At 39.3% G+C, this 19,538-nt stretch overlaps 1 protein-coding gene across 4 annotated transcripts in view; it reads left to right on the top strand.

Annotated features, from left to right (window-relative positions):
- FLRT2 (fibronectin leucine rich transmembrane protein 2) overlaps positions 1 to 19,538 on the top strand; it is a 90,798-nt gene that overhangs the window by 14,146 nt on the left and 57,114 nt on the right. Inside the window, exon 1 of one of the 4 annotated variants that reach the window (XM_033108675.1) lies at positions 6,779 to 6,796. The exons of the other annotated variants lie outside the window; for them this stretch is intronic. The gene's annotated coding sequence lies outside the window, so the exon portion shown is untranslated. Of the gene's footprint in view, positions 1 to 6,778; positions 6,797 to 19,538 lie in introns of those variants that run through there. 4 annotated transcript variants of the gene reach the window in all.

Raw genomic sequence — 19,538 nt, 5'->3', positions numbered from 1 at the left:
TCCTACCTTACTCTAAGCAGGTTTGTCAGGCAAATGCCTGCTGGTAACCCAACCCAGATCAGCATCAAGCTCTCCAAACCACACATGAGGCAATTCCGATGCCACACTGGAAGATCTGTTTAAAGAAGAAATAATTTCACTTGATGATATCTCTTTCTTGGCATCAAGTAAAACCATCAGTGAAGTAGATATTCACACAGATGTGGTTTCCATGGCATGAGAAATTTAACTCATCACATTAACTTTGTGTATCTTTCTTGGCGTAATGAAAGAGAGCAAAGCAAAGAACTTGTGAAAGATTCATGCATTTGCTCTCATTTTCATTTTTTTGCTCTTTGTTTTTATTTTGTTTATCTCATCCTAGGCACATTATTTCCAGATGGTGACATCTGAGGAGCCATGGCCCTTCAGAGAGGAGAAAAGAAGACTAGAAATCATAACGCCTTAGTCACTCTGTCTCCATAAAGCAGGACCCACCTTAGTCTTCATGGTTTGCACACTGAATGCAGCAAAGAGCATTGAAAGGCCACAATAATTCTAAACTGCTAGGGTTTGATGTGATCATGATGGTGGCAGAAGTTGGACTTTAAATCCTTCTTGTTGGCCAAGAAACAACTCTAACAACACCTGGCTACCTGCATGGTGGATTATCGATTCATGGACAGAGATGACGGCATGCATGTGGAGTGTGTGTGTGTACCTATAAATACACTTCAGTCTCTCCTCCCCAGTTTTCAGCAAAATTTTCAGTGGCTGCAAGGAGTAGATGATGGTGGAAAATATTTTGATATGTCCCCATCTTAACCCTTAGTCCCTTCTGGGATGTCTATACCTTGGCAACACTTTCCATGCCGATGGGAAACATCTGAGATGTTCCTCAGATGTTACTATGCTTTAATGCTGGGGTCTTATAACACCACCCTGAAAGATTTTATAATGTCAATTTATGATTTATGAGACTGTTTAGAAACAGTATATCTCCTGATCCTTGAATCACAGTGAATATTAGTAAGGCCACATTCTCATCCAGGGGAATTAATGATAGAACAGTAATTAGCAACAATGATAATAATTGCATTGATCATAGAGTTTGTTTAAAGTTTTGCTTATGCAGTTCATGTATATTATTACATTTACATCTTCACAAAAACCCTGCTAAGTTGGTTCTGTTTAGTAATATTGCTCATAACCCCGTTTTACACACGGGAGAAAATTGCTTCGGGTTGCTTATCTTATTTTGTAGCAGTCGTTAATTACCTTTAGAGGGCAGGTGAACTTTGGGTAATTTCCAAACTCAACTGTAAATTTTTCCATGCCCTAAAAAAATCTAATTCAGGGTGATTGCTCACTGAAAGAACGAAGTCTGTGGATAAGTGCCTAATGATTAAGGAGTGCATTTGTTGTACAGTACACTCGCCATTTTCTGCCTTTACCCCTTTACCAGCAGCACTACTAATAAATAGTTAAATGGATGAATTTGAGATTCACCTATTTTTCCCTGTGGAGGTGATAATGGACAATGGAATGCCCAGAGGTCAGATAATAACATAAAGCAAATGGCCTCTGAGAGAGCCTGGAAATAATGGAGAATCGACTGTGTTATAAATAGGTCAGATTCTCTTCTCTTCTAAATCTATGTAATTGCTCAGGCGGTAGACTTTATTGGGTGAAAAAAAATGACCCAGAGATGGGTTGGGAAAGGCTGTTCCACATTGATAATTTGAAAATAAGTGCAGTATGTGCTTGCAAGTTTTCACCATGTACAGTTTGATTTTTGACCACAGCTCTCTTTCCCCACTTTCTGCTGATTCACTCATCTCGGCATGTGTCAAGGTTGTGTTTTATGAATTCAGAGATTATAATTAAGACCCTTCAATGATTTGTCCTTCCTAGTTCCATGTAAATATTATTGATACTGTCTACATTAAGTGAGCCATTCCTTAATTTCTTCGTTTCCCCTTAGGCAGCTAGACTATGGCTAGTGTTATTTCTACGTTCTTTTGTCATCATATGCCCATTACCTGTCATGAGACAACTGTGGATGGGGTGGCGTAAGATTATTGCTGATTTTTAGGTCAGTCTAGATGGGCTCATTGATGTGGTTGCTGATGAAAGCAGGCTCTGCCTAGGTGTGGTAGCAGTTTGGTGAATGGCTCCATAGCCAACCAGATCCACGACCACATGAAAACACCAGCTCCATTTGGCCCTCTGGTGAATTCTGTGGTGTTTCTGCTTATGACAGTGGGAGTCTAGCTGAGTTGGATGGAATCAGAAACACTTGCACTCTGCATTTTGCAACTGAGAAGTGATCAGGCCATGTGAAAGAAACCTAAACATGCCAATGTCACTTTTTTAAAAAAAATTTTTATTGGGGAATATTGGGGAACAGTGTTTTTCTCCAGGGCCCATCAGCTCCAAGTCGTTGTCCTTCAGTCTAGTTGTGGAGGGCGCAGCTCAGCTCCAAGTCCAGTTGCCGTTTTCAATCTTTAGTTGCAGGGGGCAACTAAATTCCCACCATCCCATGTGGGAATTTAACAGGCAACCTTGTTGTTGAGAGCTCGAGCTCTAACCAACAGCCATCCGGCCGCCCTTCTGGAAGCTCAGCGGCAGCTAGTTGTCTTCAATCTAGTTGTGGAGGGCGCAGCTCCCTGATCCATGTAGGAATTGAACTGGCAACGCTGTTGTTCAGAGCTCACTCTCTAACCAACTGAGCCATCCGGCTGCACACATCAGTGTCACGCTTATTGGAAGTGGCTGCCTGGTTTGTCTGGACCACATGCATCTGTAAATGATCAACCGGTTACTCAGTGTCACTATCCCTCTCCACCCTGAGTGCTGAATTCGCTTGGATTTTCTGCTGTGCTTTGGTATGGGTATGTATTAGAATGAACTAATCATTCTCAGTAAATCCCATTCCGCTTATGAGTAATTCATATTCTTTATTAAACAAGATATGCTGTCTAGAACCACTATTTTGAGTCATCTTTGATTACACCCTTTCATTCGTTTTCAACTATTCTGTCACTAGCTTTATGCATCTTGAAAAAATTCTGTCCTTGTCCTTTCACTTTGGTTCTTTTGTGTCCATGGTAGTTAAGCTCAGGTGTGTCTTTCCACCCCTGACCTTCACACTGTACTTAAGTTACTCTTCCTCTTCCTCTCCATTATTTACAAGATCAAGTCTCAACATCTTAGCTTGACACTCAAGGCCATTCCTTCTGTATCTTTCTCTAATCTTCCAGCCCAAAAGTCAGTCTTTTCTTAGGAACTAGGAACTAAATTTAGGGTGTTTCCTTACTTTTATCTTTATTGTGGTCTCATTACCAAATGCTTTGTCTCCATTATCTGTGAGCTCATTTAGGGCAAAGGCCACGCTCAGTAAATGTTTGAGGAGATAAACTGGACCCCAGCCTGCCTACCTCTGTGGAACTCACATACGGCAGGAGTCTATGTCTCCTTTCTATGGTCCACTTCCCATCAGATTTTAAATATTGAGCAAATTAATATTATCAAAGTTTGCACAACTAACTCTTATGAGTTTGAGTTCGAAAGTTATCTCATAGAAGCTTCCTTTGTTCCCTCTGTGGAATCCTGTCAAAGCAGGGCGCCCTTGCTTTGAAAACAGGAAGGTAGAACATTCCAACAGCATCATGAGCCCTGTGTTTATGTTTGTAAAACCTGTAGTCTTTCCAGACCTCTAGGCAAGAGCAAATAGAAATAATCAGAGGCATGATTATGTCGAATTGGATTCTTATAGCAGAGGCTTGATAGCCAAAATTTGTGGCTTGGTAGTTTATACTGAAAAAAATACTTGCAATATTGCAAAACCATAGACTCTGGCTTGCTGGAATCTTTGAAGACATCTGGATATTTTGAGAAATACAATAATCCCGTGCTTTTTGTTACTGTTCATTATCTCCATAATTGTATTCCTTTTTAAAAAGGAGCTGCATGAAGATTTAGGCTGAGGTGATTGGGAAGGCCATGAAGTGTGGATTCAGACATACTGGATTTGTTCTGCTTCAGCCAGCTAGGGTACCTTAAGCATGTTTCTTAGTCTCTGTGTCTACTTCCTCAATTTTTACACAGAGGAAAAATGTGTATCTCATAGGGTCGCTGTGATGAATAGATTAGGTAATGCCTGCCACACATGAAGTACTAACGAGCCTTAACTCCCTTCCCTTTTCCCTTCCAACGTGAAATAATATGAATGTTGTGGCTTATAAATGGCTGTTTTCTTTTTCCTTCCTGGATAAGGCAGTTCTGTAATACTTTGTCACTTTACCCAAAGGGGCTCTCTGTGGGGCCACAGTACCTTTGCCTGGTTAGTCTATAACAGCATTTATTTCTGGGGTCCAGAAGAGGATAGGATACATTAGAAATAGGCGTCACTGGTCTCAGGACACTCACTGTTGAAGAACTCTTAAAATCACTTTACTTTCTGGGCAAAAAGGAAATCTTTCCAGCAGTCTGATCGCCTCAAAAACAGTGGGCATCATGGATTATTAGAAAAGAATTACCCAAAGAAAGTGCTCTTAAAAACAACTGCCTGCAGAGGAGTCTGGCGTATCAACGGGCACAAAAGAATTTTTTCTACTAAATTTCAACTTGTCACTATAAACATGAAAATTGCAATGCTCATAATATATTCTATGGGGAAAATGCTGTGAGTGTTTCCACTAGGTGAAATTCTCAAGTGAGAGCTTCTAAGAATGAACATTTACTCTTAGAGAACCCTAGGGAATGTCTATTAGGAAACAGGTGAACCACAAGCAAAAGCCATTACAAAGAGGGAAGCAAAAAAAGGCAAATCAAGTAAATAATTTCATTGCAGACCACAGTGTGGAAAATACGATGCGATATGAGACACATTTCATTTAGCATGAATGGCCAATGTAATTATAATTGGCTAATGAATATTTTTTTCTTTTTCTGCATAATATTAGTGTCATCTAAAATGATGAAGTTGTTTTGCACATCAAAACCCCACAGTCATGCATAATTATATTTGTAGTCTTCTTTTCTGGTGAAAAGTCAGTGTTCTTTTAGTCTTTATCTAGATTTTGGTTTAAAGGCTTAGCTATCCTCTGAAAACACAATGTTATAAGACAAAGAAGGATCGAGAATACAACCTGATTTTTTTTTTTTTTTTTTTTACCTTTAACAAACAGACATTAGAGCTTTCCCTTGCTTGTATTTTCCTACGTGTGGAAATATTGATCTCCTTGTACAAAATGCTTTGGGAATCTGGAAAAGGTTTCATGGGAAAATTGTACCATTGCCTTCATTAGCGATTTTTGAAAGAATGAGAACAATTGTCTTGATGGTTTAGCTTAAATCTGGTCTTTATGACAGGTGTGCAAACAAACTGGCTTGTCATTGCCACTTCCTGTTCCATGATTCTATATTTCTAAATAATTAATGGAATTGCTATGGAAATATATAGCAAATAGATTCCCGAAAAAAATGACTATTCAGATAATTCTTGGTCCTTAAGTGATGGAGAGAATTGTAAGTAATGAAATCTAGAGGCAGCTCCCTAATTTAATTTAACTGGTAATTGGGTTTGATTCTGACACCACCTTTATACTGAACTCTTAACAGGAAAGGTGAAAGGATTTAAACTTCAAGTCCCGTTTCCTTGTTGCTGATGGAGGAGTGGTAGTTGGTATCTGTGAAATGTGGTGAACAGGACCACTAGGTCATAACTGAAATGATAGAAGCAATGACATTGGAAAAATTAGGAAATGGCCATGGGGGAGAAGATTAAGAAAGGCACAGGCATGCCATGGGTAGAATAATCTTCTAGAATCTCCTTTTTTGTGTGTACAGTGGCTCTTAGACTTCTCTAATGGATATTTATTGGGAGTTCATAGAAAAAGTGAAATGTTTCCTTTTTTTATGTCGCTCTATGATTTAACTCTGTAACACCCATGTGAGAGCAACAGAGGCTCCAGTGTCTCTTCCACTTGTCCTGTTGGACAGGAAGTGGTGGGAGGGTCAGTACCTTGTTGTCATGCGCACATCCACACATGATTCCAGGTAAATGGAATCTCCAGAACAGTGTGGTTGTTCAATATTGGAATGATATTAGGTGAGACTGAGGTTGAATTCCAGCCCTGCTATTATTACCTGACTGTGAAATTTTTGGCAAATTATAAATTTTATCAGCCTCTTTTGTCAAATGAATACATTAATATCTTACAGAGTTCTTATAAAGCTTAAGTGAAATAAGTTATGGAAAGTATTATGCATAGTACGATCTTAGTATATTGTTGTTGGTTTCTTTCCACTGAATACTAAATTCTTTAATAAATGAATGGATGAATGCATGCATGCATGCATGGATGCATGGAATGGATGAATATGCATAGTGGTTCTGCCCTCAAATGCCTAAAAGATTCATTTTATTTAAGATTGCAGTCGACCCTAATCGAATAACTGAAGACCTAATTTAATTGTTGCCAGAGAGAAATTATGATATGACTTGTAAAACTTGAAGATTGGTACCGTTTTTCATAATCTTTTCCAATTTTGTAACTCGTATTTCTCTTATTTCTTAAAGCTTGTATTTTGGGGTATCATTTTACATTCTTATCTCCTAGTAGGTAAGACATGTGTAATTATTTCTATCCCATAGATTCCCAGAGAGGAAAGTGAAATGCTGAAGGTCCTGTCCCTTTCTGTTTTGTGGAGCTATGTACCAAATAGTCATCTTATTAACAACCGATGCCCTGAATTGGATTGGACAAGCAGTGTGGGATGCTCAAAAGATCAGCAAGCTGGTGGACAGAAGGTCTGAGTTCTCGTTTTTGAGCTGTCTCTAAAAAAATTGTTGATTTTTATCAAATTACTCAACATATTTGAGCCTCAGTTTCTCCATCTGTGCAAGACTGGGAGGTTCCAGTAACTCTCTAATTATCAGAATCTAGGGAGCTAATATTAGTGGTTAGGAGCTTGGCTCTGGATTTCGTCTGCTTGGGCTTGAGCTGCCTTCACTGCTTCCCGGCTCTGGCATCTTGGCAAGGCACTTAATCTATGTAAACCTCACTTTTCTCATCTGTGCAGTGGGGATAGTAAAATCAAAATCTCCTTAAAGAGAGGCCAGGAGGATTAAATGAGGTAATACTTGGGAAGCACTTAACCTGGTGCGATTAAGTGCTCAGGAAATATTAACAAGTCTTTCGATATGGCTTATTCAGAAATAGGTGAGGTAAGTATCAATGATGTTTTCAGAAAGCAATAGGCATTAATGTATGTCTGTATTGCTGACCCAACAGCCTAAGTCATGCCCTTCAAAGCTACCAAGGGCAGATGATCGCAAAGGAACATCCCACATACCCCCTCAGAGAAGAGACGTGGGTCCCTCTAGGAGCTCAGAAAATGTTTCATGATGATAATATTGATGATTTTGTCATCGATAGCATGGCGTTTCCTGGTACAGACAGGTAAAACACGGAGACCTTTTGGTTTATGGCAGGACTTGGAAAGCTAATTGTGAAACCTTTGATAAAAGGGAGCTATTCCAGAAATCCTTCTAAGAAGCTTAAACTGCTGTAACTAATGAGTCTTGTTGCTCATATATCTGATGCTCCTGGCACTGCATTGTCTCTAAAAACTTTACCAGCCTAACCTCCAGGATCTAGTTTTAGAAGACTACAGGGTAATGGTGTTATTTGATGCAGTGTTCAGTATAAGATTCCCATGTTAAATTTTAACTATGGGAGTTTTGCAAATTAAAGACATGCAATAACCACAGATACAGTGAAGAAAGCATGGAATACTTAGAGAGCAGCCACCTTCCACCTGTTGGCTCTTTTCTTTTGATTCTGGTAAGATTGTACAGGTATCTGCAGTAGTTGTTGCTAGGAAATGGGCACATACTCTCCTTTCCAGCTTTCAGACAGAGCAAAAGGATGCAGTGGATAATGCAGCAATAAAGGTTTAGTGGTCAAGACACATGAAATCAGGACAGATGTGATGATAAAATCTTCTTGAAAGGCAAAAAGAGTGTTTAGTAGTGGCCACCTTTTAAATGCCTCGCCTCCAATAATACACATTCATTTCTCTCTCTCTCTCTCTCTCTCTCTCTCTCTCTCTCTCTCTCTCTCTCTCTGTCTCTCTCTCTCTTCCCCAGCCCCCTGCCCCTCCTAGGGGGCTATGCTACTGGGATCATCTAAGGGTCACTTCTCCACATCGAACCCCTTGGGACTATGGCCATCTGATTCATACTTTTACATCAGATTCCAGGACTAATCAGGTATACAGTAGCGATTCAACAAATACTGTTGGAAAGAAGTAGTGAGAGAGGGAGCAGGAGAGATGGAAAGATTGAGGGTGAAGGAAAGAGGGAAGAAGATTTCAGTTTACATCCAATAGGTGACGGTAAATAGTTTTGTCGGTGGTGACGGTGGTGGTTCTGCATTGTAATTTTGGAAGAGGCAGAGCCTCTTTGTCCCAATGGAAGAAATTGCGTAACAGATGAGTTTTGAAGTGTGTTGAACTCAGCTCTGCCTATGTAATTGACACAATTGTCCAGATTTCTACAAAAACAGAATAGACTAAATTTTATATTCATTAGCTGATAGGATAGGGCAGATACTTTTCAAAGGTGGTTTTTGGGGGTTTAAATTGGAAAGACATTCTCAACAGGAATAGAAAGCCAAGCCTCCCTTCTCTTTTCATTCTCATATAGAAAAAAGGGGGAAAACATTTTACTTTATTCTTTTCAAAGAGCTCAGCTTATTAAAGGGCTTCATTATGCTCTGCAGGACACCACATAGATTTAAGTAAAAATGATTCATAATAGGGCCAGCTATCAAGTATTTATTGAAGTCCCAAATACCAGAAAGTTCTAAGTGCTAGTATAGTGGTCTTCCTGAGGGATTTAATAAACCATCATCTTACAAAAAGACATTGTAGCCGATAAACGTTTGACAGTGAGTGATCACAGGCTGCACATACCCTCCTACGGAGTGGAAGTATTATGTGCTTCATTTCCTGACATGTTAGTACACCTGAGAAATACAGTCCAGGATGAACAACACTTTCATTTTTTTGAAGCTTGCCAGGGGCATGCAGATAACTCTGAGATCCTATCAGAATACTTCCGTGTGGTATGAATACCTATTCTGAATCTTCCACCCCATTTCTTAACAGATACCTGACGTTCCAGTTACAGCTGACAACAGATTCCACTTACCTCATAGAGCTGACAATCTCACCCTCTTTAAAATCCTGATATTTCTACTTGAACCATTATTGGTAAAATTGAACTTACTGACTTTGACCAAAACCATTAGCATTGTGAATATGGGTTTGGTGTTTAACCCAATTCAAGGAATGATTGTGTCCTTTTAGCCATTCCTCTCTGTAAAAACAGAGAGCTGCTGCTATGAATTTCAATAAACTCGGCCTAGTTCAGAGAACAGTTCACCATCACAGCAGGAGGCCCCTTAAGGTCTGATTTAGAGGTCCCTTTTCCCTGAAGGGGATTTGCTGTCCTGCAGAGTCGGAGGTGATGCTCTGTCACATGCCACCCTCATCCACCCTCACCCCTTGGGTATACATCACACTCTGCAAAAGGCACTAATGTGGATTAAAGACCTATAACATCTAATAATGCCTGTCTAATGGAGATAGGCATCATTCTGGTAATGTAATTTGGGTCCTTAGAGACTTGGTATGCAAGTTAGAAATTTGATTTTCCTCTTTGTGTAAAAGCTATCTTTATTGAAACAGAGAGACGGAGAGTCTACAGGTGGCAAAGTATTGTAGGCTTTTTACTCCAAATTTCATGGGAGATTGAGATCCTGGTATAAGGGGACAAAGGAAGTGAACAGCCCTAATAATCTTGCTATACCTTCGGAAATGACTCATCAGTCTGTGAGAAGATGCCTAGATACCTACAAGATGCTATAGGCCAGCAACATAAGTATTGCCCCTATCTAAAACCTTAAAATGAATCCGGTAAGGAGAGAAGACACTGGGAATAAAGGCAACTATTAAAAACTAGAAAAGAAATGACTGTGTAAGCTTTTCACATTAGAGGAAGAAATAAGCATTCAGATGTACACATTTCTGTTTTCTAGCCGTGAGATGTTAATACAATATGGATAGCATACATACAATTAAGAAATTTACCATTAAGTTGATAAATTCAGCTGTGTGAATATAGATGTTTTGTACTTACACTAAACCGTCTGGACTATATAGCTCGTTCCTTTAAAATTAAATCAAAGCAGTAGTAATACGCAACGCTGTCTAGACATTTAACATTTTTTACAAAGTTTGGTATTCTATGGACAATTACATAGATTTCATCCACAATAGTCTCCCTTCTGAGACAGTGCCCATTGGGTTGTGCAAGGGGTCAGTGAAGGCCCCGGAATTTCCCTGATAGGGGCTTTATTTTCGCTAGTTATTTACCTTTGACAAGCTCTATCCTACATTCCAGATACCCTGCTTTCTTTCCCAAAATTTCACCTACAAGCGGTGGTCTATTAATTTCACAACATCAGTGATCAAGTTCTGTTAGCTTTAAAAATGGAACCAGAGCTGAGCTTGGTCTGGGGACCACCCTTGGAGAGCATCCATGTTAAGCGTGGTAACATTGCATGTGCTCTACTCTGCAGGAAGCACCTATTCCTAGGGGCACTAAGGGAAAATGGGTAAGCTCATCCAGAAGCCAGATACCTGAGGTCCAAAGACCGCCTCTTCCCATTACTCAGCTACTGCCTCAGACAAGTCACTTGTCTCCTTGGGCCTTAATTCTCTCCTCTAGAGTATGGAGGTCAAGTCTCCCTTATAAAGCTATTGAGAGGATTGAATGACTTTCTACACACACTGTGCTCAGGACAGAGCCTGGCAGGTAATACACGCACATTAAGTATTAGCTATTCCTGTGGCTTATAAATAATGCTGTGCAATTTCTGTCCTATTTGTAATTGGTCTAGTAAATGACTTTGTGAACTCTTCCTGTTTTCTAAGTGATAACCCCCCCAAAACAAACAAAGAAAAAACACAGATCCCCTTACTCAATTGGAAACTTTAAAGCCATGACTAATTTACAGTTCTTTTTAAAAGAATTTTATTTTTAATTGGGTAGCTCTGTTACTAGTTTGCAGATACCTTGAGAGCAAGTTTCATAAATACCTATGCAGCTTCTCAATGCGTACTCAATGAAGTGATGCATAAATTTGTCTTCCCTAAGTTTACATTATGAATATTAGATTTCATGAGAAGTGTACCTAGATTTCCAAAAGGGAGATAGACTAGGTTGTGTCCCTATACAGACCCAGACAATATAAAAGTAAAAGCAAAACAAAAAAAAGACATTTCTGAGAACTGTGTTTTGTACAGCACTAGTTCATATTAGAGGGAAAATGCGGATTGCAGAAATAGTTAAGCTGGTGCCCTTTTCTGGAAAGCAGGTAATGGACTTCTGTAGAAAGTGTCCCTTACAGAACACAAGCATAATGAAGCCTCTGTGTGGTCTGTTTGGTTCGTGGAATATATTGTATGTCCTGTGTGTTTTCAACTGGGTGAGGACATGGACATTTTGTCAGCAGAAAAAGAGGCAAAAGGCTCTCATTTGCCCCTCGAGTTATATTTAAGGTTGCCAGGGAATTTGTGTTTTTACCCTGCCACCGTTATCTTTGCTTCAAAAATTAATTTGAAAAATAAGCGAAGGGGAACAGAGAAAACAGACTGGGTAGGTGCGGGGAGTGGAGAGCTGGAGTTATGGGGATGGGCAGGTGGCTAGCTGATTTAAAATGAGAAGTAAAGCAACGGCCGATGTTCCTGGGTAAATGTCGATATGCATTATTAAATGAAACAGGGGTAAAATATAGACTGTCAGAAGCATTTTTCTTCTAGAGACACGGAGAGAATTGAAATGCACTTTCAAAGGAGAAGTCTCTTTCAGTATTCAATCATTTTCTGTTTGAAGCTTTAATTACAGTGCTCCTTGCTACCTAATGCTTTCAGTTTAAAATCACATCACAAAAGAGAGGGGAAGATGCATATGCTCAGAGGAACAGCAGCCATAGCATCAAGAGCATCAGCGTTGAGGTGTTTATTCACCAGGGAGTTCCTGCTACATGATTCCTTTCTAGATTTCCATTTTGTTTTGCCAGGGCTTTTGTATCATGCATATTGGACACAGTGTTTCTTTAGAGTGATTACTGTGATTCTGCCACTGCCAGAGCAGATAATAAGCTTCGGGAAATAATGTATTCTGAAATAAAGGAGCGGTTATTCACGTCACCTTCTCTGGATCGGGTAATGGGGGTGGCTAGCGGCTTCCTAAGGGTTTAGTATCCTAATCAAAGAAAACTATTTAAAATCTATGTCTGCGCACAGATGCATGAACATCTAAGCACACGCATACACGTAGATATGTTCACATGCATATGCATACATATGTACATATACACTTATGTAACTGTCATAATTACCCATGCTAAATCCTTTGTTATTCAGCCCAATGAACCCATACTTTCTGAGCGTGTGCCCAGCCTATGGGTACAGAGGATTCAGCCACTGTCAAGTTGTTCCCGGTCTGATGCTGGGCAGACAAGGGAGTAGGTGTCATAAGCTGTGATGGTGGGGGTGTAGGCAGTGACCTGGAGCAGAATTGACCTGGGGCTCATTTCCCCTCTGGGACCCTGCAAAGGCTCCATGAGGAGGTGACCTTTGAGCTGATTCCTGATGAAGAAACAGGAATAAGCAGATAAGCAAAAAGAGGTCTACCAGATGCAGTAAGTAATCACTTCGGGGCCTTATTTACAGCAACGTGAATATGAGTTCTTTTGTTTCCAGATAGTTCAGATGTTCTTTGAATGCACTGTTTGTACTGCCCAGAGGAAAGGGAGCCAGGGAGCTAAACCACAGTTGCTTGTAGTAACGTTTCTATGTGATTTCCAGTATTTTGATAACATGTACATACGAATACGTGTAATGTATGTGATGCTGTTGATAACGGCCTTTTACACTTTTTTTCTTTTTCCTTTTTCCCTTGTAGCAGCTCAGCAAGTTAGAGGAATAGGGTCCTTTTTTCAGGTAAGGAAAGGGAGGCTCACAGACTCGGTGTCACTTGCACAAAGTCACGTGGCTCAGTCCCCCTGCAGTGATGTTCCTGAGCCTCACTACTCTGACCCTGGTCTGTGCTGTTTGGTGCCACCCTGAGGTTAGATGGCAGGTTACAGGTTAGATCTCTGACCCCAGGGTTTCCCTGGTATTAGCAGAGTGTAGTCAGTGACTTTCCAGGGCCTGTCTCCATCACTCTCACTTCATGTCAAGTGGGTGAAGCTTTTAATCTGTCTCAGGATACCCAAAGGATTTGAGCAAAAATGTTGACTTTCTCACAGCTCTGCCCAGTCCACTCCTTTCTCCCTCCAGGAATTTAAACAAATCTCTTACTGCCACTTCCTCATTTCTGTACTTCAAAGTGTTTCTGCCAGACAGACCTCGTCTGTTCCAGCTCTGACTCTTCAGGGATGGGTAGGTTTTATTTATTTATTTACGATTTTTTCACTTGTCTGCACGTGGATTTGGAGCCGTCTGGGTAAAACGATTTGGGTTTTCCTCCTCTTTATCGGTGAGACAGTGTGAACATACAGTTCATTGAGACTAAGTCCAGAATCAGGAGGCATGAGAGAGAAAAAACATTTTAACCTATCAGAATTAGAAATGGTATCACATAAATAAAGGACTGACTTCTCGAAGCCAGTCTTCAAACGTAGAATCCATGCTATGTGACAAGGAATTTGTAACAGCTAAAAGAAAAAAAAAGTTCATGAGAAGGAAAATGAAAGGTGCTATGTAGCAGTGTAACTAATCTGGCTGCTTTTGGGTTCTGTGAAACTTGTGAGAAATTTAAAAAAAAAAAGAATATTCTCTTCTTTTTATCTACAATTGTATCTTTCTGAATAAGAAAAATGCTAAAGAGCATTTACTCTGTTACTTTAATTACCCTCCTAATTATAACGATAACCTTGTCACATTATGATAATTCCCCAAACAGAAAATGCAAGCTCCGAACTGCACCAATATTTGGTAATTTTACCTTGTTAGCAGCTCGCTGTCAGTGCAGAGAACACTACATTTTCCCCCCATTACCTTTCTGTTGCACAGTGTACAGTATATTTCTTTGCCTTAGAAAACGATACTACTCTCTGTTCAGCATGTTTGTGTTCCTCCATCCCAGGATTTGAATGCGGCTTTTTAACATCTCACAGTTTCAGAAGCTATCTCCTGAGCAGTGCGTAATTCTTCCCTGGTTGTTTGATGGTAATGGGAGCTGTGCAAGTATCTGGAGAGAGTAGAGTACAGCCTGGGGTGAGAAAGTAGCTATTTATCAAGGTATCTTACAATCTCAGTTTATGTTGTTGTAAAACGTTACTGTGCATGTTCTGTGAGATTATATCCGCTAGAAATTTGTCAGCTATTGTCAGCATACTGTAAGAAAGGAGGATGTGTATTGTTCTAGTCAACTTAATTTGATTCTGCATTTCTTTGCCCTTATTTTCAAAGAGACTGACTACCAGGGACACTTGCTTAATGGTGCCATCTGTTAGATTATGAGTTCTACAGAATGAGTGCTGGAAATATACGGGGACCCTCAGAGAACCCTGGCAGGTAGACGACAAGGCATCCTGATGCATGGCTCTTGCCGGCATGGAAATTCTCCCTCTATTATTACAACAGATGATATTGTTGACAACCAATAAAGTTGCAGAATAAGCTGCCTAGTATACAATGATAAAGCAGGTGTGGGATAAAACAGAAGCCTTTCCAAATAGAATAGTAAATTTCCCTGATTTTAAAACGTACAGTAACGTTGTCCTGAAAATCATTAGTTCTTTAGACAGCCCCAGCCTCTGGTAAAAATTACGAAATTGTTTCTATTGTTGTCATTGTCGCCTTTGTATTTTGTTGCCATTATTTGGCTTTAGTGTCCCTAATATTCCAGCGCTCCCTATCCTCACTTATATGGGACACTTCTGTCACCACATTTCTTTTCTGTCCTCAAGCTGTCTTGCCAATAAAACTGATGTCGAGATAAGTTGGAAACATCTTTACTACAGTGACAATGACTGACACCAATGCTAAGTGTGTTTTCAAAAGTATTTACTTTTTAAAACTATGAGTAACTCCTTGGACCAACTGCAAGTAGTTTCTGAAATGGAATGTTTGGCAGCTCACGAGCAACGCGAGAGAATGTCCATGGAAGGAGAAGCATCATGTTCTCCTGAGAGTTTACTACTTACTCGGTCAGCTTCTAGTGTCCATCTGACTTAGGACATTTCACTTCATACAGACATAGATATTTCTTCAGTTCAAACCAAAATAATTGGAATGCTATTAAAAATTTTAATTTCTCTATGTGATTTCTGGATTTTCCATGGAGGATGTGTGGCAGCTAGCATTCAGAAAACCAACGAGGGTATTCTCTACCCTTGTTTGGTTGTGAGGATTTAATGCAGGTTATATGACGTTCTGGAAATGCAGACTCCTCCTCTATAAACTGAGGTTAATAATACTAACTTGTGGATTTGTTCTGAGGATCAAATAAGATGAGTATTGGAGTAAGGGAGAAAGTGGATGGGTATATAATGTCAGCTGCTTGAGGCTCGTTCCCAACTATCCTAATTTATTTCATAGTTGTCTTAAAGGTTTTTTTTGTTCGTGGGCATCAATTATTTTCTTGTTTTTTTTTTAGGATATTCTTCAGGCAACAACAGTTCAATAACAGAAAAGAATGCCATCGCATGATTGCATTGGGTTCTTCAAAATGAAATCTATTGATGGTTGAACAGTATAAACAACAAGGAACATAATTGGTCAGAATGACCCAGGGGGAATAGCCCGATGAAATTAAGCAGAGGAAATTTTATACTGTGAGGAAAAATCAATGGGTTGTAACAGGAACCTGCAAGAAGAGACAAGGAAGGCCCCTGAGTCCCAGAGGCCTACAGGCAATGTGTGCCCTAGAGCCTGCCCGGGCTTCTTGGTCTGCCTTTCCAAGACTATTTCCACAGTGTTAAATATAAAGATAAATACTAAAGAAATGCATTTTTAAAATCTTTTTTCTTTTTTTCTTACAGAAAGTTAGACATCCGGAAGCATCTATAAGATAGCTACTCCTTGAAAGAAACATGGTTTTTGAGAATTACGGTTTTCTGGATAATGTTGCCTTACTCGATTTAATCATTATAGAAACCTTAAAATTTATAAATCATCGTGGTTATGTCCAAGTAATATTACAGCAGTTACCCCTCTCAGCAGGGCCACGCAACCAGGAAGTGATGAGATTGGAGCTGGGCCAGCTGTATCTGATTCCAAAGTTTGTGCCATTAATCAAATGCCAGATGCACTGAATGTACCCTCACCCGCACCCCTCCTTACTTTGTGTGATCTTGGGGAAGAAAAACAAACACAGATAGAGTGGACTTATCTCTTAAAAAATGTTGTATCCATTTCCTCCTAGATGGAGAGCATGGATGTGTCTGGTATTTACTCGTGTACATAACTTAATAGATGATAGTTGACTCTCACACTCACTGAAGATGCTAGAGTTTAAAAAAGGAGATGGTGTTGACATGTGTAAAAATCCTAGGATGACAAAGTCCTTTAAGAAAGGCAGTCCGACATATTACATTTAAATGAACCAGCCAGAAGTCAGGGCATTGATCCCTTTTTTTGATTGATTCATAAGCTGATCTTATCAAGGGAAAAGTAAGGCAGACAGGGAGTTTTGCTCTTCACTGGCTCTATTTTCAGTGTTTACATGGCACAAAACCAGAGTGACACTTGGCTACCTGAGCTTCTCTGCCTGTATATGGAGAATAGTATAGCCAAATGACGTGGGGTATTTTTGTTTTGTTTTGTTTTTTTCATGTCTCATGAATTGATTTCGCCAATGACTACATATTGCTTGAAGTGGATGGATAGGTTTACAAGTTTTAGTGATTTTTCTTTTTTTTAACCCTTATGGTGAGTAGCGATTTGGGAATGTTAAAAGAGACACTGGTTTACCTTATTTTAGTACAAATGAATTGTCTTAGAAAAATAGCATATAATAAAAAAACTGAACAAACAAAAACCATTACTAACAACCTAAGTTAGAAATACATTTAGGTAATTAAATCCTAAATCACTAGAACTCCATTGGGCCAACCAAGACAATTCCAAATGTATTTATTGGAGGATCTATGTGAAGACATTTTGACTTGGGCAAAAAGGACTGGTTTTTGTGAATGTGCCATTAGGCTCGTAAGGTTCTATCGCAGAAACCATTTTCTATGTCTTTTATAGACATGGGTAATGCGACTACAAAAGATGCTACTATCCCTATTGTGATTGAAACAAATGACATGTAAGTCAATGTAATAGTTCTTAAATTATGCATTTCTATATTTCTGCAAATAGGCTTCTTCATTATATGATTTATGGTAGGCCTAATCTCAAAGGGTTTTTTGTAGTGATCAGTTGTGAGACTATATCTAAAAGTAGTTTGCACGTTGAAGACTACTAGTCATCTGTAAGTCCTAGTGGTGGTGATTATTCTGATTCTATGTGATAGTTCATACATTTAGATATATTTCATGGGGCTTATCTTGTCTTATCTTAAGTGTATATAATAATACCCAACTTAAATGTGTTTCCTTTTGTTTCACTAAATTACTCTCTCACATTTCCTGTGTAGCCATGGATTAGTTCTCCAGTGCAATTCTGGGCTTACCAAACAATTTAATTTTACAATTCAATCAAGTCTTTGGGATTTTAAAATGTTGCTTCCTCAACATTAAAGAGAATTAAAGCTCCTGAATTGATGTGTTCCGCCTAACTTACCAGTGGTACCAAAACAATGTATACAATTGGACCCTTTGGTCAACGTTGCTCAAGCAGTAGTTTGCCATAATCAGAAGCGTCTGGACGCTGATAGTAACCGCTTTGATTGTCACTTGGAATTGCAGAAGTCAAACGTGACTGGTATGCAACTTTTGTTATCGGTATATATTGAGTATTACAATTTTAATACAGTTTTCCTTTCTTAAAATATGTATACATTTTTTGGCACCCTCTGTATGTAATATTAAAAGGGAAGCTGTTGAATGTACACTAGTCATTTCGTAGTAAGAAAAAGATAAGATATTTATCATATGATTACTGGTTTTATGTTGTCTCTGTCTTGCCAATTCTATGACAGCAAGGGAAGAGTAGTGGAGTTATGAACGATGCCAGTCTTAGGAACAGAATTCATAAGAACAGTCAAGGTTCAAAGCCACAGAAATCGTGAAGTTTTATTTTAAATTAGACTTCAATTTCTGTCAACTCCATTCCCCCTCCCCCCAGGGTTCTTAGGAAGTATGAATGAAATACCTTACTTTAAAAACTTGTTGCTTTTTGATTTTGGAGGTGAGGATAACGAACATCTTCCTGACACAAATGGTGTGCAGACTGGTGTGTCATGTATTGTTTTTGCATAGGAAGAGTGATAGTAATATCCTCAGTATGTATAGAGTCATAAAGATAGCTTTTGTCATAATATTTCTTGTGTGCTACTACTTTTCTCATAAGAAATCTGTCACATTTGTTTTCAGTTACATTGTAGATATGAGAGAAGTAGATTCTGCAGTTGTTTTAATGGGTTGGTTGTAAAAATAATGACCTTGATGGAACTAGAGTAATATGTAGCATCTGGTACCCCAGTAGTTTCTTAATTTTATTAATAGAAATATTACCACCTCTTTAGTACGTGCATGGCTAATGACCAAATTTATTTGTTTTTTTAAATTCTCAGATGATTTCAGGAACCAAATACATGGAGAAGTATTAAAATGTATATGCTTGAGAATCCTGGTGCTCAGGGTATTATTAGTGGTTTTAAAATACAGGCTGTTTGCTTTTTAAAACGAGTTGCTATTTTGCGTTGTCTGTCATGCTTAAAAGGTACTTGGAAACATCATAAAAAGACTCTTAGATTGAAAGAGCTGTTGCAAGTTATGAGAGGAAATTGAGGAGACACTGCTGCGTTCACACCTGTTGAATCCATAGGGCCCTTGGAAGGGTTAGAACCTATAATGGAATTTATTACAACACGCCTACCAACAGGCTATAACTTCAGGGTGAAAAGCCATTTCTTTGTTAGTCCTCCAGACAGAAATTTCACTGCTGGGGGAGTCCTTTCAGTAGAGGATGAACAAGCAAAATGGACCAGTTTTTGTAGGATTCTCCCCCACCCCAATCAGTAGAATAAGAAAGATGAGTCTGTCCTCTGCCAAACCTAGGCCATGATGACAGATAAACCAGAATAGGAAAAATGACAGATTTAGGGGAATTTGCAAATGCGACTATGCCAGCAGTAGTTTTCTCATGAATTATCCTGATGATTGTCACAATGGAGACTTGAGGACAACGCAGGAGAGACCTGGGAGATCCACTTCCATATTGGCACTTGCTTAATTCACTCTTGTTGGGGGACTTGCACATGAACCAACAGATTTGTAGTTTCTAGATGTGTTAGAGGGAAA

Source organism: Rhinolophus ferrumequinum, chromosome 6 (assembly GCF_004115265.2).
Source record: "Rhinolophus ferrumequinum isolate MPI-CBG mRhiFer1 chromosome 6, mRhiFer1_v1.p, whole genome shotgun sequence".
NCBI lineage: Eukaryota > Metazoa > Chordata > Mammalia > Chiroptera > Rhinolophidae > Rhinolophus > Rhinolophus ferrumequinum.
Note: the sequence above shows the minus strand (reverse complement) of the source record. Positions and strands in the feature narration are given on the sequence as shown.